Raw genomic sequence first — 22,859 nt, forward strand, 5'->3', positions numbered from 1 at the left:
AAAACTGGTTGTAAAATATATTGTAACCACTTCCGAGCAATGCGGCATCCGTTTTGCCAAGTCACTGCGTAAGAAGGCATGTTCCTTGACCTTCACTCCTGCTGACTCTGAGACCTGCAGTATCTTGGTTAATTATTCAGCGGCCACCAGAGGGGAATAGAGGACGAATGAGGTCGTTGAATCTAGGAGATGCCAGCCCCGGGATGCCTGGGCCCAGTGCCCGTGTCTTTCTGCTTCCCTGTCACCCAGCTCTCATAGGTCCCTCTGGATTTTCCACCTGGAGACTTCAGTGTCCAGGGCACTTCTGAACCGGATGTCCACATTTCAGAACTGGGCGGCTTCACACCGCATGCAGTCAGGGGGCTGGGCAACACTGACCTGTGGTCCTCAGGGTGACGGCCAGCTGAGCTGAGATCGTGCGGACTGAGCACAGTGCCTGGCCCTTACTGTGTGCTCAACAAACATCTCAGAAGTGGAATAAGGAAGCAGGTCACGAAAGAAAAAAATAATGCTATTTGGCTTCTCACTTCTACTGATAGCTAGTTCCACTTAAAAAACAAGTCCCCAGACCAACTCCATTTTATGATAGGGCCAAATGACTTTTAAATACTATACTATTTTAAATATCTGGTTTTAAATGTACTCAAAGTCATCTAGCTATTATTATTATTATTATTATTATATATATAGTTTTATTCTCACCCGAGGATATTTTTTCCATTGCTTTTTAGAGACAGTGGAAGGGAGAGACAGAAACATCGATGTGAGACACACTGATTGGTTGCCTCCCACACGCGCCCTGACTGGGGCCAGGGATCAAGCCTGCAACCCAGGTACGTGCCCTTGACCGGAATTGAACCCGGGACCCTTCAGTCCACGGGCTGATGCTCTAACCACTGAACCAAACCAGCAAGGGCCTAGCTATTATTTTTAATGTTACTTTTCAACTCAAGTTTGAATATTAATTGCACATGTAATAGCTAAAGAATTAAATAATGATTTCCGGCCTCGATTATATAAGGTGAACTAAGCTCTCTGTTTCTGTGATGATGCACCTGTGGTTGGATCTACCGCAGTGACGTTACCTGTCCGTAATACCACACCACTGCCTAAATGACAAACAATACAGTTTAAACCAAGGCCTGACACTTGCATATCTTCCGTGTTCTTCCACTGACCGACTGGGCAACACCTGTCTTCTATTCTGTAGAGCACTTAGCACATGAGAAAGAGGACCTTCCTCCTCACCGCACTGAAAAGAACTTTCCTCTAGGAAGCAAGCTCTGGAGGCAGGGGCCAGGCTGGGCACACTCTAAATTTTGCTCAGTTATCCAAAGGCTCAGTTGATTGATGAAATACAAAGTCAGAAATACAGGTGATTTTCTGCTGCAAAGTGATGTTTCTTACCCCACCCCCCCCCGCATGATGTGAAAAAGAATGGATGGTAGGTGTAATGACTGTAACCTTTTAACAGTTATGGTAAGTAAATAAATGCTTCTGAGCCTTTTAAATGTGGGTAGACTGAAGAGAAAAAAATAGTCATTATGCAGAAAAATTATATTTAAAAATGCTGTTCTAGGGTAATTTTTTATTCAGAATGAGGAAAGATGTCAGAGAAATTATGCCTTTGACTATAACAAAAAATATGAAGTTTTAAATCATTTCACCTCCCACATTGAAATTCACCAAAAGACATTCACAAAGAACTTATATTTAAAATCCTAGTGTGGGTGGCTAAGTGTTCATAGTGTATTGTCACTGTTATTGTAGGTGGGCATTTGAATGTAATGACAGAAAATGCTAAAGGAAATTAGAACTTCAAAGGATACCATTAAATTAGTCATCAAAAATTAGTCATCCAAATGACCAATGTTTCCTTTTAAATTTTATAATAATTACAGCCAAATAAAGAAGGTTATCTAAACTTTGTTTAAAACTCCACTTGGAGAACCAGAAGGCAGAGCTCAGGTCTGTTACACCAGCACAAAGTGAGGGGAGGGAGGCTCTGGAAAGGAGAGCCCCAGAGGGGAAGCACCAAATTCTGCATATTCTTCCTACATGTCTGGATGACTCTGAACTATGCGTGTGTGAGGCAGATGTAAGCCTCCCAGCTAAGGCTGAGGGGGGATGAACAGCCCAAATAATTATCCGTTGAACAGTAACAACAATCAGCCTCTTTGGAGGAACTTAGCTGAATTTGGAATCTCTACATTCTATTACTCAGATGTCTAGGATACAAATCAAAATTACTAGACACTTAAAGAGGAAAACATGACTCATACTCAAGAGAAAATTAATGTTGCTCAACCACAGAGAGAAATAAGGGAAAAATCACTAGCTGCTTTGAACAGATGTTTGGAGATGACAGAAGAATCAGGGAAACCATGAGACAGATCAACAGAAACGACCCAATCTGCAGGTCTGAGAGAAAAAAACAACAAAAAAACAACAACAAAAAAGACAGCTTCTAATCATCGTGTATACTATCAAGAGGTGTAATATATAGATTTTATTGGCTATTCCTCTCTCCTTCGCTGGAATTATTGGTGGGCAGGGCCACTGCAGAAAAGGCAGCGTGGAGAGGCCATGAGTCACACACTGAGCACACCCGATAAATCCACACACTTGAACTGACAGTATCTGAATGCCAAAACTATGCAATTTTCTTTAGGTTAATTTGTGGCAAAGAAAGAACTGTAACCTAGACCTTCTTATCCTGTGGCAGAGGGATCTGAGGCTAATCCTCAATTCAGTGGTGGTGCCACCCCTAACCCCTGGGAAAGACTCCAACTCCGATTCAGGGGTGCTGTGGGCAACGCTTATGAAGCTAGATCATTGCATGTGAAGCTATAAGGTAGAAAGTAATTTGTATCACCCCGATAGAAACCCTCCCCTCTTGAGGAGCCTGAGATGATGGGGGGAGGCATTAGCTACAGGTGTAAGCACAGATAGTGCTTTAAGAAAACTTGTCTGCAATATTAGAAAACATCCATCAATGCAGAGAAGCTGCATTTCAGAGAAAAGTGGTGGACTGGGAGTTCCAACACTGAGGGGGGTTCAACAGGTCTGTCCAGCCAATGGGAGGAATGAAACCCTAGAGGGAGCCACCCCCAGGCTCCAGGAGTTTCACATCAACACCCTGCATTTGGCTGGGCTGCCATCTCAGTCCAGAAAAGTTACTTGGCCTCCCATCCCTAGGGCCTCTATCCCTTCAAAGGCTAGACCAAAGTTAGAGAAGTGTTGTGACTACTCTTGCTTTACAGCAACCCTCTAAAAATAAAAATTCCTGTGCTGTGGCTACATAAGTGTGTGGGGAGAAACAATTTTTAAAAAAGCCCCCTGGTTTTATGTATATAAATATTTATATGTAATATTAGTTATAAATACAATTTAAATAATAATCATAATGTATAAATTTTATAAAGGTTATATAAATGAATAACTCTGGGGCTTCTTTTATATAATGAATATATATTTACATATATGTTTTCCTAACGAGACACAGAAAAACATTATCAACATTTCCCTATATTCCTGGGTTTTTCTAGAGTACTGCATGGAATATAGTAGGTGCTTATACCACATTGTATGCGGGGAACGCATTTATACGTTTTACGTTGACTGGTGGTAGAGCGCGTGATAAAAACTACCCGCAAACAGTGTGATACTATACTAATAAGCACTACATTTTCAAGTAAATTTCAAGGGAACTCTGAAGACAGAATCTAGTTTTACTTATCTTTTATTCAACAGGCACCCAATAAATGTTGGTTAGTGAAACAAATATAACACTGGCAGCTGGTCACCTGTTCTGAGAAACCCGTTTTCCATGTTTCTCTACAACTTTTAATTGACTGTTATTAGGTGTGGCTGATGGGAGAGGCTGGTGCCCAGAGCCCAGGCCCCGTCGCTGGCCGTGAGGTCTGGGCCCGCGGGCGGCGGGAGAATGCACTTGGATTATGACGACAATTCTGATAAGGTCTCTAGTTCTCTATCCCAGCGACCTGCCCACGTCATCTCGGGGCACACACACTGATGACAAAAATTCTGCGGCACCGAAAATGTAATTTTTTGCCGATCTGATAAAAGAAAAAGGCATAATTTTGACTGATGCACACAGGGAGGCGTCACCATGTTGGCCGCTGTCATTTTTTAATTTGACAATCTAGGGGAAAAGAGGTCGGTGCCCGACGGGTCAGGTGTTGCAGGTTTAAAGGCTCTTGCCCCCCCCCCCCCCCCCCCCCGGTTGAAATCGCTGCTCTAACGATTCTGACTCAGGCAGCACGGGCCGGACCTGGCGTCGCGGGACGCGGGCAGGGGCCCGTTGTTTCCCGGCCGTCGTTTCGCAGCCCCGCTCGCCGCGTCTCCCTGCACAGCCCCGCGGCTCCGCGCCCTGCGCCTCCGAGGCCGGCCGGCCTCTCGCAGCGGGACCGCCGGGCACCGTGCCCCGGCCCGGCAGGCGCCCTCCTTCCCGGCCGTCTCCAGGCCCGAGGCCCCGAGGCCCCGAGGCGCTCGGGGGGCGGCCCGGCCGCGATCCCCGCCGTCCGCGTCCACGACCGGCCCGGGCGCCCCGGCTCCCCCCGCCCGGCGGCGCCGCCTTCAGCCGCCGCCTCGGGTCGCCTCTCGGGCTCCCCCACCCTGCGGCCGCGAGAGCCCCAGTTTGGGTCACTGGGGAGCTTCTCTCAACCCGGGGGGCTGGGGGCCGCCCGGCTCCATCCTTCGCGTGGGGCCTCGAGCGGGACCCACTCCCGCCGGGTCAGGCACCGGGCGGCGACTTCCGCGTCGGCCTCGGGGTCAGCGCGGCGGAGGGCGGGCGAGGGGTGGGCGCAGCAGGGGCGGGACCCCCTAAACCGCCGGCGTCGCCCCCTGGCCGACCCCGCGGCCCCGCAGCCCGACCGCGTCTCCCCTCCAGACTGACGTCCTCCGCTTTCCGTTTTCCCCTCGGGGAGGGGCGTGACTTCCGGCGGCATCTCCGAGTGACTTCCGGCGAGAGCCGAGGCACCGAAAACAAGAGGGGCCCCTCGGCTCTTTGGGGCGGAAAGCGGGAGGTCGGCGCGGGTTTTACTGAGCCGGTCCTGAGACCCTGTTTTCTGGCTGTAGCATCCGGCGGCCGCTTCACCACGGAGTCGTCCTGGAGCGGCCGGAAGTGGCTCAACGGAAAGACAGGAAGTCCCGCCCCTTCCTCCCAGAGGGAAGACGGTGAGCCGGAGGAGTCAGTCGCAGGGGCAGCAGGAGCGATCCTGTCGGCGAACAGGTAAGTTACTGTCTGGCCGGGGCGGGGGGTTTGGAGGCGGGGACCGTCCAGCGTCTGCGCGGGGCCTGGGCGCGGTGGCTTGAGGGCCGGGGCGCCGGCGGCTGGACGCGGGGCGCCCGCCGGGGCCTTCGCGCTGCCTCCTCCCCTTCCCCCCGCCTCCGCCCCTCCCGCTCGCCGTCCTTCCCGGCGCCGCCCAGACTCGCCCCTCACACGCCCGCCGGGGCCGCGGCCGCCGGCCTCCGCTCCGCCCGCCCCCGCTCGCCCCGCGGCCCGCCCCGGCCCGGCTCGCGCGCCCCCGCGGGCCCCGCTTCCCCGCGGCGCCGGCTGTCAGCGCTGCGGGGCGCCCCGCACTCCCCGCGCTTCCCGGCCCGCAGTCGGGGCGCCGCTCACCGCCCGCCGGCTCCGGAACGGACCCCGCCGCGCCCGAGCGCGGAGCCGCGCAGGGTCGGTTGCGGTCTGGCGGTGGCCTCCTCGGCCGCCCCCGCCCGCGTCCCACCCGCCTCGCCGCCGCCTTCCGTTAGGGACGCCGGGCGGGGGGCCCCGCGCTGTGGACGCCGGCGCGGCCGACGCGGGGCCCCGGCCTCTCGGGGCTCACGGCGCAGCACCGGAGGGGGCCGCAGGCTGCCGCACGCCGCTGCACCCGCACCCGCACCCGGGCAGCCCGCGTGCGCCGCCGCGCTCCGGGCCCCAGGGAGCCGGCCGGGCGCTGCTGACCCCTGTCGGTGGCGCCCCGGGAGCTGCGGAGCGAGGCGTGTTTGGGGTGCGCACCCTGCACGCGGCGCGGGGCCCTCTGTCTCGCAGGCGGCGCCCCGTGCGGGGTGCGGGGTGCGGGCCGCCCGCGCGGGGAAGGGCCCCGGGTGTGGGGCGGCCCCGGGCGCGTGCTCGTTTGCTGCGGCCGAGACTGTTCGCTCAGCACCCAGCCTCGTGGGGTGGCCGCCCCCTTTTGCCAGGAGAACCCGACTAAGAAGTTAGACCAGAACTGACGTCAGGGTTCACGCCGCGGGTGTTAGTCGCTTGTCCCCGAGTTGGCTCCGCGTGAGATGAAAGTCCCCCGGCTCGTCTGGGAGTCGCCGAGGCAGCCTCTCCAGGACCCACGTCTCCCCGCACCGCACGCGCGGCAGTCGGGGTGATCGCGGTTAACTGTTGCTGCTGGTGCCTTTTGGAAAAAACACAAACCACACAAAACGCATTAGGGATCATTCAGGGTTTACAGAAAGGCCTCGGGAGAGGACGGGATCCCACGCTCAGTCCCGCGGATGCGCTTACGCGAGCGCAGTTCCTGCTCGACCCCGGGGCCGGCGGGGGCGCCAGATAGAGGCGCGGGGTCCTGGCGGGCCTCGGGGTCCTGGCGGGCCTCGGGGTGCGGGGCGGCTCCCGAGCGCCCCGAGAGGGGGCCCTGCAGCAGGAGGCGGCCTCCTGCCTGGAGGGAGGGGCAGAGCCTGCAGGATACCTGTTGACTTAGGTCTCGAGGGGTGATTGATGGGACATTTCTCCTTGCACCCCACCTTTTTAGGTTTGTTTTATTTGAGAAGAACGCTGGCCTTTATAAAACAGACTTCTAATTTGATTCCCCATCTCCTTGAGATTTGTTGTGCAGGTGTCAGAGTGAGAAGAACCCCAGTTTATAAACCTGTGAGTAGGAGATTAAATGAAGCTGTGCTTCTATGCAGTGATGGAAATTTTTAGACCTGTACATTTTCACATTGTTTTTCAAACTTGTTAAATACTTTTTGTGGCCTGGTTCTTTATGTGAGGACAGGAGTGCAGCTCTGAACTGTAATCTTAGATGCCCACACCAGAGGGGCCATTTGAGTGAGGACCCTCCTCAGCTTGGGCCACTGGAACGAAATGCTGTCCTAGCCTGGGCGGCTGGAAAAACAGACACTGCTCTCTCCCAGCGCTGCAGGTTGCGAAGTCCAAGATTGAGGCGCAGGTTCCTGGTAAGGGCCCTTCCTGGCTTACAGATGCCTGCCTTCTCGCTGTGTCCTCACAGGGCAGAGAAGAGAGAACTGGTTTGTCTGTCATGAGGACCCTGATCCCATCTTTGGAAGCCAACCCTCATGACCTCATCTAAACCTCATTATCTCCCGAGGGCCACACCTCCAAATACCATCACACTGGGGATCAGGACTTCAACTTGAATTTTGAGGGGGCACAATTCAGTCTGGTAGATGCGTTTCTTGGATGTGGAATTAATTCCTCCAAAATAGACTCTATAGACAACTAAATAGGAAACTAAAATTAGTGTTTATATGGCTTTTACTAAAACAAACACAATTTTGTTTAATAAATTATTTTAGATATGTTAAATATGATTCAGAGACCAATGGCTGAGGAAATTTTAATTGTTTCATTTTTGATGAAATGTGACACACAGTGGTGCTCTTTTCACTTTTAGGCCTCAGGTGTGAAAGCCCTCAGAGTTATCAATGAGGGCACGAGGACAGGCAGTGATCGATTCAGGTTTCCTCATTGTCTGGTAGGGAGGCTGAGCCCCACAGAAGCTAAGGGACAAATCCATCCAGGAGATTAGTGGCAGAGCAAGGATTAGAATTCGATCTCCTGGTTTGCAGGTTGGTCTTTCTGTTCTTCATCAGTGGTTCTCAAATTTGAGGTACATCAGGGTCACCTTGGGGACTTGTGAAAACATGCTGAGCCCTGGCAGAGGCTCGCGCAGCAGGTCTGGGCTGGGGCTGAGAATGCATTTCTGACAAGTTCCTGGGTTCTGTGGAAGCTGCAGGCTCTGAGACCACACTTTGGGAAACATGGCCTTACACGGTGTTGTTTTCCGTCCCTTACAAGGCGACAGTAACTAAACCTCCATGGGTTTATGCCAGCCTAACCTTTGCCCTGGTACTCAGAGAATCACATTCAGTTTTGAGTTACAAATAGTAATGCACCAATACCAAAAGGATTAGGTGAAAAAAAGGACCGGAAATGGAATATTTGTCAGAGCCAGTCATTTTATCATTTTCAAGGGTAATTTTTGGAGATAATTCTAGAGGTCAGAACCATGTTACTGATGAAGGGTACACACTTGAACTGTGAGGATCCTCAGTCTTACCAACGCGAACAGTAAAACGGGTGTCCAGATCGATTGCCAGATCGCAGAGCAGTGAAAAAGTACTTCCAGTTTTGTTAAGTGGTGCATTTCTCTCTTATTTTGTGTATGAAGTAGACCCTTTCAAAATCTTATGAGGCTCTAGCACAGTTACGTGCCTCTAGTAGATGTTAAATGGAAGTCGGGTTCAATTGAAAAAGAGTAAGAGGGGAAATAAGGGAGGTTATTTATTTGGAGAGACTTCAGTGCCCTGGGAAAGTTACTCTGCTCCTTAGATTATCCCAATTGCAGGTTTTTAGTGAATAAAAATTCTAACATAAGCCTTACTTGTAATTATTGGGATTTTTTAGTACAATTACTGGAGGAGGTGGTGTACTTTTATGTTAGAGTTAATGAGTGGTATCCTGTACCTTTTTAATCATTCATCTGAAGTGATTTTTAAAAACCGTTTACTTTGAAATAATTTTAGAATTACAAAAAAGTTCCAAAGGTAATCCAGGGAGCTGGTATATACCTTTCAGCCAGCCTCCCTTTGTTAACATTATGTAACCATAGTGCAATCACTGAAACTGGACAGTTGATAAAATTAATCTAAAGTCTTTGAGTTTCACCCCTGGGGTCCTTTTACTGGTCCAGGATCCAATCCAGTATTAGTTATCCTGTCTCATTAGTGTCTTCCGATCTGTGACAGTTCCCTTTATCTTTGTCTTTTTATGACCTTTTAAAAGAAATGAACGTATAATGTCAGAATTCCCCGAGCCTGACCCTAACTGTGAGCTCGCTCTTATGTGGGGGCTTCATTACTGTTTGTTGGACCCAGACATAGCAGGGAAGGTAAAGGAGTTCGCACGGGACGAACAGTTACTTGCTCAAGAACTTGTACTTGATCTTGGTCAGTCTTGGTCTTAAATGGAAACTGTGTGCCCCAGTCCTTTCGCCGTGGTTCTGTGATCTGTCTCACATCTGTCTTCCAGTGTGTGGCTTTCCATAACCAAATTTCTTCAGATTCTCCCTAGAGCATTTTCGTAGAAGGTGAACACTCTTCAGATCCTCACAAGGCAGTTGCATGAGGAGCAGCTTACTCACTTGCTAGTCCGTAGAGCTGGGTGTGTTCTCTGCAGTCCATGCTGATGAAATGCGCTATTAGTACACATGCACCTTATAAATTGTCTCTCTTTTCAAAATGCTTGTGCCTTTACTATACCAGCCGGAGAAAATTGGAAGATATTTACTTTGTCTCTGTCTTCCTTGAGCTGCAAGCTCCTCGGAGGCAGGGAACAGATCTCTTTGCTTACCAGTGACTTGCTTGGTACCTGGCACACACAAGGCACTCAATAAATATTTGTGAATAAATGCATATTACGTGTGTACTTTGTTAACTGCTTTTATAAGTTCCCTGCGTATTGTGAACACCTTCCCACAATCGCCTGCTGTGCTCTGCAGGGCGTAGAGCCTGTGATGTGCCTCAGCAGCTAACCCTCTAACCCATCCTGTGCTGGTGGGTGTCAGCTTGTTTCCAGTTTGTTCTCTTGTGAAGAGTTCCATGGTGAATATCTGAAACACATTTTGTGCAGTTATTTCCTTAAGATAAATTCTGTGAAGAGTCAGTGATAGTCAAAGAAGATACATATTTTACAGCTTTTGATATATCCCTAGGAAGGTTGTATAGATTTATAGCTCAACCAGGGGTTGAAAATGCCCATTTTCCCAATGCCTAACTTTTTTTTTTTTAAAGAATAAGACTAAATTGTGGGTTCTTTTGGATGTTCCTAAGGAATATTCCTGAAGTGTGGTGGAGTAGGGAATCACAGTCTGACTAATTTCCTAATAACCTTCCAAATTTTAACATTGAAAATATACAGTTTTTTGTTTGCCTCAATAAGAGAACAATAAACCTCCATAAAGTGGTTGGCAGCTACTCAGTATTTCACTCGGGGCACTTTTTATATTCTCCTAAAGTTATAGTTGGTGATATCCATGCCCCTTAACAAATAGGAAACTTTTTGAGAACGGGATACATTTCTAATTCACATCATTCACAAAAATCAGTGCAAAAGTTAGCAGTTAAAGGCTTAAATAGGGAGGGAAAATGAAACTCGGAGGACAATGTAGGACAGTCGCTGTACGACTGATGTAGGGAAGCGGCTTTTAAACACAGCACAGAAGGTTCAAACCGTGAAGGAAAAGGTATGTTGACAATAGTATTGACCACTTGTGATTATTAAATGAAACTAAGAAAGTGGAGAAGTCACAAGTGAGAATAGGTATTTTCAATACATATTACTGATAAAATATTTGTATCCAGAAGGATAAAAAGCAACAATCAGTAAGAACAACAGAAATGGGCAAATGACCACAACAGGCATCTCACACAAGAAGCAGCCGGAATGCAGATTCTCAGCGTCCTTAGTAATCAGGGGAAGGCAGATTAGGACCAAAGTGGCATATAGTTTCATACACAGCTTGGCAACGATGTAAAATATGACTATCTGGGGGGGTAGGAAACAGCTGGAATGCTACACAACTGATGGGAGTGTAAATTGGTACGGTAACTTTGGGATTATCCAGTAAGGTTAAAGATGCATGTGCCCTTTGACCCAGTAATTACCCCCTCAGGTCTTCATCCTGGAGCAGTGCTTCTAAATTGGGTTCCCAGCATCTCAAGGGAACTTGTTGGAAATGCAAATTTTTGGGTCCCACCCAGACCAATTGAATGGGAAACTCTGGGCATGGGCCAGCTTTCAGTCTCAACCCCGCTGTCCGTGTGATTTGATGCGAGCTCAAGTTGGCAGAGCACTGCCCTGGAGAAATCCCTGCACACACGCGCCTGGAGACACGGACCGGAATGCTCAAGGTTGCACTGTTCCTAAAAGGAAACCCTGGAAGCGGTGTCCCCGCAGGAGACAGGTGGATTGTGTTATGTTCCTGTAGTGAAGTCCTACAGCAGTGAAGTTGAGGGGACTTCACTACATGCATTACTGAGGATAAGTGGCAGGAACCGCATTTTTAGGGGAAAAAAGCTATTTCCAGAAGAAAGCATATAGTTTCTTCACTTTTTTTTTTTTAAAGTTTAGAAACATGCAAAACAAAATTGCAAATTGTTAGAATATAGATGTGGTAAAGTAATAAACAGGTAAATTACAAAACAAAACTCAACTTACTGGGTAGCCCTGAAGAAGAGGGAAAGTGGTTGAGACACCAAGAGGAACTTCAAAGAGCAGAATTTAACTTTAGTAAACTGATCCGTAGTCAGGGTTTTGTTATATGTAATACCTTGCACATGTTAAAAGTTATTTTTTGTACTTACCAAATATTTAAAAAACTGCATGAATAAATGGTTCTGTGGAAAGTAACCTCATAGGATGATCTCATCATAAATTCGTACCTGGGCAGGTCATGGGGGGTGGTCAGGCCCCAGGCCTATAACTTCCTTAGTAAGAGGTTTGTCTTTGCCTTTAGCAGGTCCTGCCCATTAGTTCTGTGCATTCAGGTTAACACACCTTGGAATTGCCAGAAGTACTACCTCTCGAAGGCGTGACCGCCCTCAGGAGAGCACATGATCCTCACTGTCCTGCAGCCCTGCCTGCTTCCTCTTACCTTTCCTCCACATCCTCCTCCTCAACTCCAGATGCATAAAAGAAACTGCGGACTGCCATTCTCCACTCCAGAGCCTTTGAGATCTTGCTTCCTGGCAATTGTCTGCAGTTTGGCTCAAATAAACGTTATTTTAAGCCATCGTGGTAGGGCAGTCACGCCTTGAGGTTGACAATTATAGGAAAAATACAAATATGGTTCCAGAAGTTCTAAGTCAAATCGCATGCCCTGTGGAACCAAATAGCACCTCTGTTTTTGTTTGATATTCAGAGTGCTAGAGTTGTCTGAACCACAACAACTGTCAGGCATCTGTAATCATGTCATACTCTGTAGCAGAGTCAGTGCCTGGCTGAGGAGACGGCAGCCAACGGGAGTCCCTGCAGAGCAGGGAGGACTGTGTTTCAGACACAGGCACTGCCTGTCCGAGAGCCCTGATGGGCAGCAGTGGAATGTAGGTTCCTTAAGACAGATTGTAGGTATTTCAGCTCTTCCAGTTCCAGCTCCATCTGCTAAAGCTGGTTTGTCTGTCTTGATTCTGAGTGCTTTTCAGTGTGTTTGATGTTCATATTTCCCTTTTATTTTAACTGATATGCTGTGTTTTTGTTACATCAAAACACCGAAACTGTTTTAAATAAAAACAAGCAAGGCAATAAGAAGCCTAATAGGGAAATTGTTGGACATAGTTGGAATAAGACCAGTATAATTGTCCCGTGTAACCAGAGCCCAGCGTGATTGTTACTGAGTATAATGGAAGCCGTTTTTTTTTTTTTTTTTTTTTTAATATATCTTTATTGATTTCAGAGAGAGGAAAGGAGAGGGGGAGAGAGAGAGATAGAAACATTCATGATGAGAGAGTCCTTGATTGGCTGCAGCCTGCAACCCGGGCATGTGCCCTGACCAGGAATCGAACCCCGATCGCTTGGATCCCAGGTCGACGCTCAACTACTGAGCCACGCCCGGCCGGGCTGGAAGCCGTTTTTAAACCCAGAACAAGCAACACCCCACTTCTTCAGAAGTGTATAATTCACTCGTAATTTCTGCTAATTGTGAATTATGGATCAGAATTTGATATATAATTATTGGATCAATTATTACAGAAAGAGGAATTGCAGTTATAGGAGTGCATATAATTATAAAACCATTAGAACTTAAACTAAGGTGGTAATGTACTTTTAAAAATATCTTAGACAATTTAGATCATTCAAAGAGAGGTAGTAGAAGTTATAGTCTTTAAAAAATGAGAGCGCCCGGCTGGGCGTGGCTCAGTGGTTGAGTGTCGACCTAAGATCCAGGCAATCGTGTTCGATTCCCGGTCAGGGCACATGCCCGGGTTGCGGGCTCGATCAATGACTCTCTCATCATTGATGTTTCTATCTCTCTCTCTCTCCCTCTCCTTTCCTCTCTCTGAAATCAATAAAGATATATTTAAAAAATGAGAGCAAATGGTTTTCATTGGGAATCTCCACAGTCCATGGTTTAATGGTATTTGGCTATTTTGGTGCTCAAATTGTCTCAGGAGGATTTGGCCGGTAGAAGCGCATTCCAGCTGACTCCTGTGTCCTTGTCACATCATTTTTTTAAAAAAGCACTTCCTCACTTTCTGACATAATAAGATGCTCTAGGCTCCAAGTGTACCTACTTTGCCGCAGCCCTGGACTCTGTCATTGCTGGAGGAGCCTTTAGTGGGGCTGCTGTTGGCGACCAGGGTGTGGGTGTCAGCTGTGCTCGTTGTTTCTGGGTCTCCTCCCTCCATTCTTGAGGTTCCTGTGAGGCCCCATGAGCCAGAGGTACATTTCTTGGTGTCCCTGGGTGATTTGAACAAAATTAGACCCCAAGCATCTGTGACTGTTTTAAGTCACCTTATAACTTCCTTTTTTAATTGTTTTGATTCTCAGTTTAGTGCAAGAACCACGATTGTAAGTGTGTTTCTGTCTTAGGGCTGACTTTGAGAGTAGTCCTCCTCGCCCGTCATTTCTGCTGCTGTGGGTAATTTCTTTGAGGCTGTCCTCTCAGTCTTCCAAACGAAGATACTTTGGAGAGTACAGAGACGTACTCGGAAGAAGAAGAAAACAAATCCCTAAAATTTCAGCACCAAGAGGAAAAAGTTATTATTGTATAAATGGACTTTGTGAGAAATATGTTCTGTAGAGTCACCCTGAAGTTCTCCTTTCTAAATACGCTTCCTCCCTCCTGTTTGTCTAATCCTCACCCAAGGACATGCTTTCATTGATTTTAGAGAGTGGGGAGAGGGGGAAACAACAATGTGAGAGAGAAACGTTAGTCCGTTACCTCCTACATGTGCCCTGACTGGGATTCGAACCTGCAGCCTTTCGGTGTACAGGACGACGTTCCAGCCAGCTGAGCCACCAGCCAGGGCTAAATATACCTTAGCACTCTGATCGTTGATACCTAATAATTGATATTCACTATATCTCGAGGCTTGATAGTTTAGTGTGTTAGCTTATTGACATTTGGAATGACAGTGTTTTCCAGATTTCTTCCAAAATTAGTAGTTCACCTTTCTTCCTGCGGCTCTGGGATTAGCCATTGTCTTCCGTCTCTTCTCAGTGGACCTAGAGAATCTCCAAGCGAGAATGCCAGGGAGCGTGTCTGTAGATGTTTTCAAGTTCTGTTTCCCCTGTATTTACATTTTGGAACCACCCCCTTTCTTCCTCTTTGTGCTGAGATGAAGAACAAATCCAGTCCTGAGAGTACTTTTTCTATCGATTGAATGCTCAGCAGTTCCTTACAGTCTGATTTTTCTCATCGAATTTGTGAACCTAGTTTTTCCTCCCACTTTCTATACAAGGACAGTGGTGCTCAGAAAAGTTACATGGTTGCCATGCATACCACACATATTGTTGGTGTAGGTGGCATGAAATATATCAGTGTAAATATATCATGTTTCCTTAATTTTATTCTCCTAACTCTCTTCCCTTTCCTCAGCATTCACATGCTGTGTGCTTCATTCTCGATTTTTGAGAAAGATGAAAGGCAGATTTAAGGAAAGTATACTAACTTTTATCGTGGAATGTTTTTTATGGCTACATTGTAAATTCTTGACAATAAAGGGTCTAATGGAAATACTTAATGAGGAGGTAGGGGCTCTGTCACACATATCCACCCCCCCCCTTTTGTAATGAATAGACCCTTTAAACTAAATTAAGTAAAGGATATATATTCTGTTGTTTCAGTGTTAATATTTCATGACTGATTTTATAGATGAAATTATATTTTACAATAAATAGGAAGAAGAATTTATACAGCCTGTTCTATTTGATATGAAACAGCAAATCCCATTTCTCTGTAGCTATAAAGAAAATTCATTATAATGTCTTTAGTTGGAAGAGATGGTTTCATTGTGATTAGTTGCATTGATAATAAAACAACCTTTTCAAATGGCCTAAGATACAAACTATCCTACGTGCCTGCTTTTAATGGCATTGAAGTTTCCATCTCTACTCATAGGATCTTTTTCCTTTTTATCCTGTTTTTCTGTTCTGATAAAAAAAAATTTCTCTAAAAAAATTAAAACAATTAGATGGAAATACTAACAAAGCATTGATTTTAAAAATGCTTTTTGAAAGGAGGTATGTTAAATTTTAACTTTTTGTGTAAAATCTTTCCAACTGTAAAAGGTACATTGTCAGGTTGATATAAGATTGTCGTAAAATTAACTTTATTACTGGATCAATTTAATGTATTTGGGAAATAGTACTCAAGGTGTAGGAAGATTTTTTATTGAAAAAAGAAATAGGTAAGAGGCTGAGCTGATTTTACAGTTTATTTTCGTCCATGACTTGTTTACATTTTCACAAGTGGTGGTGGGATGCTGGGACTCTGGTAGTGGAAGGAGTGATGTCTGTCTGCACTCCTGGTCACCACGATTTGCTCCCTACTTGTGTGGTTTACTAGTGATCGTTTCAGCGCCAATGTAAGCACTAAGTGAATATCCTAATTTTTAATTTGCAGGTGAAATTGAATTGGATATTTGAAATAGAACAATATCCCTGGAATAGAAACAATATTCTGTTCTGGAAGGTGGGGGAGTTACACAGTCTGCGTGGCCAAAGCGTAGTCAGTCACTCCTCCTGCCCCGTGACCTGTGGCTGTCCCTGTGCTTGCCGCACACGGGCTGCCCCATCAGGTCTGGGGAATACTAGGACTGTCGGCTGAGCCTCGCTGGAAGGGAGCTCACGGCTGCTGTCAGCTCTGAGGCAGGTCAGCTGCTAAACAAATACAGGGGCTTATAAAAATGAATGTCTTCATCCAACATGAGGAGATGTGTCAGGAAACATCAGGACGTTTCTTTTATTCCCCATGAATCTAAATTTAAAACTCTCTCCTCATCATCGCTTTGTTAGCCCTCTACTATCCCTTGATTTTATTATTTCATTTTTTTGTGGTAAGCTGTCCCTGATCTGATTTTGGTAGTGGGAGAGGCATACATCTAAGTGTCAGTGTATTACAGTTCTGATGTCCTACAGACATTTGACAGGACTCTGCTGTTGCTGTACCTTGCAGACAGTACACTTCAGTTAACACTTACTGCCCTCCTCCTGTGTTCCTGAATCCTATTGCGCCAGTACTGAAGATTCTTGTGAAAGGGGGTTAGGAAAGGAAATACGTAAAATATACATAAAGGAGCCATGAACTTGAGCCATAGGTATCCTAGACAAGGTGGAAAGAACAGAGAAGGGCACTATGTTAATCATTTACTGCTATATAAAAGGTTATGTCAAACCTTAGTGGTTTAAAGAAATAAATGTTTGTTCCCTGAGTTTCTGTGGGTCAGGGTTTGGGTTGGGCTCGCCTGGTGGTCCTGGCTGCAGTTGCCTCCTTGGCTGCAGTCAGGATATAGTAGGGCTGCAGTCATCTGAAGTCTGGCCTGGGGCTGGAGGAGCTGCTCCCAAGGCTCGTCATGGGGCTGTTGGCAGGTGTCCCCAGCGCCCGGCTGGTGCTTGGTAGGAGGCTGAAGCCCTCATACAGAGGACACTGCACAAGTGTCTCACAACCAGGCACAGGCCTTCCCCAGGCGGGAGGCTGCGGGAGGGCCCACAGGGACACAGCGCCTCCGGGACGGCATCTGTGGAGATGGGCACCTCACTTCACTGCTGCTGTCCTGTGCGAGCAAGTCGCTGAGCAGCCCACACCCAGGGGAGGGAGGCAGGCTCCGCCCTTTGAAGGGAGTTTCAGAACTTGTGGACTCACCTAACCCACTACAGGCCCTTTCCCGGGCGGAGTGGGTGTGCTTCCGCCTGCAGACGTTTCACTTGGGGTGCGCTGCAGCCTGCCCCTGGCGTGAGCGTCCGTGCTCAGAACACACGGCATCTCCACCCGCTGTGGTGAAACTGCCTCTGGTGTAGCCATCTGTGGCTTTTAGGGTGTTAAATTATACTCTTTTGTCATGGCAGAATTTATTCATTTTCATGGAAAAGTGATGTTTTTATTTGTAGACTCAGATACTTTATTTTGTGTTCTCTGTTATGAATTGGTGCTTCTGATGGGAGAGAGTGGGGAGGGGAGCATTATAAAACTCAGCACCTGTGCGTGCCCGTAGGCTACGCCACGGTGTTTGTAATGACAGCTAACATTACAGTTTCTCATAACAGACTCTCTATGACTTGGTGATACTCCATTAAATTAGGTAATAATATAATGTAAGACAGTTTCAATAAAAAGTCCATGTGCAAATGGTGGGTTAAGAAAGATCTCAGTGGTCACCAGTTTTTATCGATTCTTGCCCCACTCAGCTGTCACCTCACAGCTCATGACAGGCTTGTGGGAGGTCTTCCTACCTGTCCCCCCTTGTCCTTCCAGAAGACCGTCCCTGCTGTGGCCTCTGAGTGGTGTCTGCATTGCAGCCTTCTCTAGACCCGCAGAGGGAAAGGGCAGAACCCTAGGGCGGGCTTTATATGCGCCTGTGTGTGCTCCTCTGCCAGGCGGTGCACAGGTGTCCCTGCTGTGACTTTACTGTCGGCCTGGTGCCAGCACGTGCTGACTTCACACTGCCTGCTTGTTCCATAACGTGGGTCACTCTGGGAGGGGGGGATGGGGCAGAGAGAAGGTGGTTTCTTGGGTGGGTGGCCTCGTCATGCCAGTGAGAGAGCATGTCTGTGGGTGCGGGTTTGCGTGTGCTCCTGTGTGTGAGGGGGGGAGGGACAGGGAGGAGAGGACTCCGTCCTGCTCCGCGTGTACTCGTTAGGAAAGAGAAAAGGCATGTGAGGGAAACGAAGACACGATTGGAATGAGAAGAAAGTGGGACGGACAGGAGCAAAAGGAAGGGAAGGTGTCACGCACGCCGCCCGGTAGCCATGGCAGCACGGGAGCCTAGGACACTCACCACGCTCACCCCTGAGACACTAAATGCTGCAGGAAGCTTCCCCTGAGGAGTGGCCACCAGGTGTCCTCAGAAGGCTGCTGTTGATTTGTTTTATTACTATTCTTAAAAAGTGTGAGTGTTTTGATTCCTTTTTTGCTACTTTTTTTCTTTTAAAACCATAGAGGAGGCTTTTCCAGTTACAGTAGGAACTTTTCCTTCGTAACAGATTCTTCATGAGTTGATGATTTATAGGTAAAATTAAAGAGGATGAAGTGACATGCGTCTTATTTCTTAGTCGGGGCACAGCTAGTTGAGACTTAGACACTATAAATGGCCTGCATACTTGAAAATCATTGTGGCCCGGTGAGGATATGGGTTGAGTGGTAACTGATGGATTTGTACTGGAAGCAAACGCTTCAAGAAGATTTGGTTTAATAATATAATTTATTATTTTAGTGTAAACACCTACCAGGTCATCTGAATATTGAAACCCTACCGTGGGAAGAAATCCAAGACTCATTTCCTTTCTCCACTGGGTACAAGTACCATAGTTTCAGAAAGAGCCCAGATGGCGCCTTCTGTACTCTACACTGAGGTTGCAGGGTCCCTGTTGGTTGACTTTGTTCTTGAGACAATTAAGGGGCTTTCAGGAACAAGATTGGCTCTCAGTGAGTGAGTGTTGAGTGAATGAATGAAACATGCCTCCAGAAAAATGAGCCCCTAAACGGTTCTAGTCGGGTGAATTTTGATTTCCATTTTAACAGACTCCTCTCCCATCTCCATTGGTAGTTGTTCTAACACCCTTTCTGAGGAAGGCTTTCTCTTTAATTTACATTAGCGTGAACATCTCCTTTCCATTTAATCTCTCCAGATCACTTTAAGATACTTAATAAATCACCTTGCACTCCTGCGTACTGACGTCATCCAGTCCTGGGCCTTCTACCTAAAACTGTGGGAACATGCACTTTCTGCTTCCAGACTTCTCCCCCTGGGGTGGGTCCTGCGCACTGAGAAGTTATCTTCCTAAAGCCGAGCCGGGTTTTGGCGACCCCTCACTGACATGACTGCATAAATTCCAGCTCTAATTCAGCCTGTGTGACGTGGTCCTGGGTGACCACCTGCTTTTGGTTGAGCTGCAGGCAGAAGAATGGCAGAGCTGTAGTTAGCCGTCTGGACGGCCGACAGTCTCACGTGCACATCGGGCGTGTTTCATGGCTTTGCCTGAGCCCTTTCTTCCACTGGAGATGTTTCACTCTTCCCACCTGCTCCCTCAGTGAAGGAAAAATGGTGTTTGTTTTTTCTTCAAGGTTTAGCTCAAGTGATATCACTGCTTCTTTAGCTAGGTGTTCTCCTTGGAAGTGGAATCCCTTGCTCGTCTCTACGCAGATCTTAGTTTATCTGACACACGGTCATCACATGCATGTGTATATGAGTTCCTTTGCTTGTGGCTCCTAACAACATGAGCCGGTGAGGGGGGGAAGAAGTGTTTGTCGCACCGTGGTTCCCTTCATAGGGCCAGCACCCGCTGTGTGAGGTTGAATATTCTTCCTTGGTGTGACATGTTGAATTATTTCTGTAATGTAGAGAATTATTTGGGAAATAACAAGGGTAGGAGCAGTCCCTCCTGGTTTGGAGTTTTTGGGGCCATTATACAGGTGACAGTGAAGGGCGTCACTGTTCTGCGCCTGCGTATTCATGTGCTTGTCACTCTCTGTCTCCAGAAATCCACGAGTCAGGCGTCGTCACTAGAGCATTTACTCTGAATAGGCCGCATGGTTCCCTAAGTTAGTGTTTCTGTGTTCCGTCTGTGTTATTGCACACGATGAAACTCCCGCAGTGACCCGGGAGGGCAGTGCATAGGTAGTGTGCCACTGCGGGGGCGAGTAAGGGATGGTCACTGAAAGGGAGGGATTCACATTACTTTAGACCAGGCATTAAAAAATATTAAGCAAAACTTCTGTCATGGACATTTTCAGACATACGCATATGCAGACTTTACAGAGCCGGTGGAAGAGTGTATTGAATCCCTGTCACTGTCACTCAGCTTCCGTCACTGTCAGCTCACGGCCTCCACGGTGCCCTCCTCTGGGCCACTTTGAAGCGTATCTTAGACATCTGTCATGGCATCTAAAGGCTTAGAGAGCAGACATTTCTTATATCACTCATTCTCGCGCCGTATGTGTGCTTGGAATTGTTCTGGGCTCTTGGGATGTGAGGGCGGATAGCGGAAATAGAGTAGACACATCAACAACCAGGGCCCAAGAACAACTGACTTCATCAAAGTTTAAAACTGCTTAATAAAAGACAACAATAATAAAATGAAAAGGGAGAAAATATTTGTAAAACATATCTGACAGAGGATTTATATCCAGAAGACATAAGCAACTCCCCAGCTCAGTACTAACCGACCAACCAAACTAAGAAATGGGCAGAAGGCTAACAAGCGTTTCACAAAGCACAACACAAAGTGTTCGGCACCCTGGTCATCCGGGAAATACTGGAAAGCTACACACATCCACTAGAATGACTAAAACTTAAAAGATTGGCAGTATCAAGTGTGGGTGGGGACGTGGGTCTCTCAGAATTCCTGACATTGCTGGTGGCTATGTAAAACAGTGCAGCCACTTTGCAAATTATCAAACACTGCCCTATAGAGTTAACCCTGCCCCTCCCCCTGTGACCCCACAGTACCACCCTACCTATTTACACAAAAGAGATAAAAATATGTTCATAAAAAGACTTGTGCAGGAATATTCATAGCAGCTTTGCCTTAAGGGAAATCCAAAAAAAGGGAATCAGCTCAGATGGCCATCAACAGAATCGTGGTATATCCATGAACGCACGTTGCTGATACGTGCGACAAAAACGTCATGCTGTGCAGAAGAAGCCAGACTCTCCTCCCTCAAAGGCATGTTGCCTGAATGCATTTACATGAACTTCTGAACAGCAAAGCTAATCTACTGTGGAAGAATCCAGAGCAGTGGTTGCCTCAGGAGGGGAGTTACCAAGGACTGAGTGTGAGGTGGCATGAGACAGCTTTTGGGGAAGATGCCAGTGTTCTCTGTCTCGAGGGACGCTCTGCAGGCCTCTGGGCTTCTCTTTCTGGCACCTCTTCTCTCCTACTCTGCCCTACTGACTCTGGCTGCCCCTGGGCCCTGCCTGGGCTCCTCTCCGTGCTGTGGCCTGGGTCCTTGCTCTAGGCAGTAAGCTGGAACTCCCTTGGTTCAGGCCTCACCTCTCAGGGGTCACTGCCCTTTGGTGCCTGATGTCCCATGTCTTGTTGTTTCATAGACTTTGTCTGTTTTTTCTTTTTAAGGTGTTTCATGTATGAGAGCACATTCAGTCCCTGGGACTCTTTTTGACCATAAGGGCATGTCCTGGTTGGAGAATATATGCATTTAAACAAACATACTGTCTCACCTTCCACTGTAGGGCAGAGATTTCGTGCTGTCCTTTGCTGTAATCCCAGTGTCTGAAACCAAGGATGCTTGGCATATAGTGGGCGCTACGGGAAGTGTTTGGAACAGACACGTGGTTACGTCCATCCTCCTTTTCCCGGCGTACTTTCCCATCACAGACGGTGAATAATAAAACCACCGTGTTACCTAACAGAGTATTTTCTGAAGTGTTCCTTGGACCCCCAGGCTCTGTTCTCTAGAGAGAGAGTCTATAATGGAATTAGTCTGGGAAATGCTTATGTACTGAGAAATCCTGTGATAAAGGAATTTTGTTCACACCAGAGTTTTCTAAACTTATTTGACCAGGGATATAATTTATATTTTCTGGAACATAGTCTGAAGAAATAGTGAATATCTTACAAGTGTAATGAAGTGATGCACATTTATCTTTTCCACCCTATAATAAGAACCATACAGTGTGTTATAGTATTTTATATAATACAGTAACAAATACAAGATGACTTTGTATTGTAGGTTGTATATAATAAATAATATGTTTTTAAGTAGCTTTATTGAGATCATCACATATCATAAAATCCACTCATTTAAACTACAATTTAGTGAATTTAAGTATATTCACAGACACGTGCACCTGTCACCACAGTGAATTTTAGAACATTTTCACCGTCTCAGAAAAGAAACACTGTACCGTTTACCTGTCCCTGCCTCCCCCCGCAGGGAGCCCGTAGTCTGCTCGCTCTCTCTGTACACTTCCTGTTCTGGACATTTCCTGTAGGAAGAGTCAGATAGTGTGCGGTCTTTGGTAACTGGCTGCTTTTACTTAGCATAATGATTTCAAGGCTCATCCATATTGTGGCCTGCATCAGTACTTCATTTCTTTTTGTGGCTGAATAGTGTTCCATCATACAGACCTACCACATTTAGCTTCCCCGTTAATCTGTTGGTGAACATTTGGGTGGCTTCCACTTCCTGGCTGTAATGGATGGCACTGCTGTAAACATTTGCCTGCAAGTTTTTTTGTGGACATACGTTTTCATTTCTCTTGGGCAGTTGCCTATGAGTGAAATTGATGGGCTCTATGGCAACTCCATGTTCAGTTGTTTGAGGACCTGCCAGGCTGTTTTCCAAAGTGGCATCACCATTTTACATCCGCACTAGCATGGTAGGAGGGTTGTGACCTCTCCACATTCTTACCAGCATTTGTTGTTA

The 22,859-nt window shown here is 47.2% G+C and overlaps 1 protein-coding gene across 1 annotated transcript in view; it reads left to right on the top strand.

Annotated features, from left to right (window-relative positions):
* Positions 1-4,682: 4,682 nt before the first annotated feature.
* Positions 4,683-22,859, top strand: part of ZNF407 (zinc finger protein 407) — a 313,149-nt gene continuing 294,972 nt past the window's right edge. Inside the window, exon 1 of the mRNA XM_081150243.1 lies at positions 4,683-5,254. The gene's annotated coding sequence lies outside the window, so the exon portion shown is untranslated. The remainder of the gene's footprint in view (positions 5,255-22,859) is intronic.

The sequence above is a fragment of the Miniopterus schreibersii genome, assembly GCF_964146895.1.
Source record: "Miniopterus schreibersii genome assembly, chromosome: 10".
NCBI lineage: Eukaryota > Metazoa > Chordata > Mammalia > Chiroptera > Miniopteridae > Miniopterus > Miniopterus schreibersii.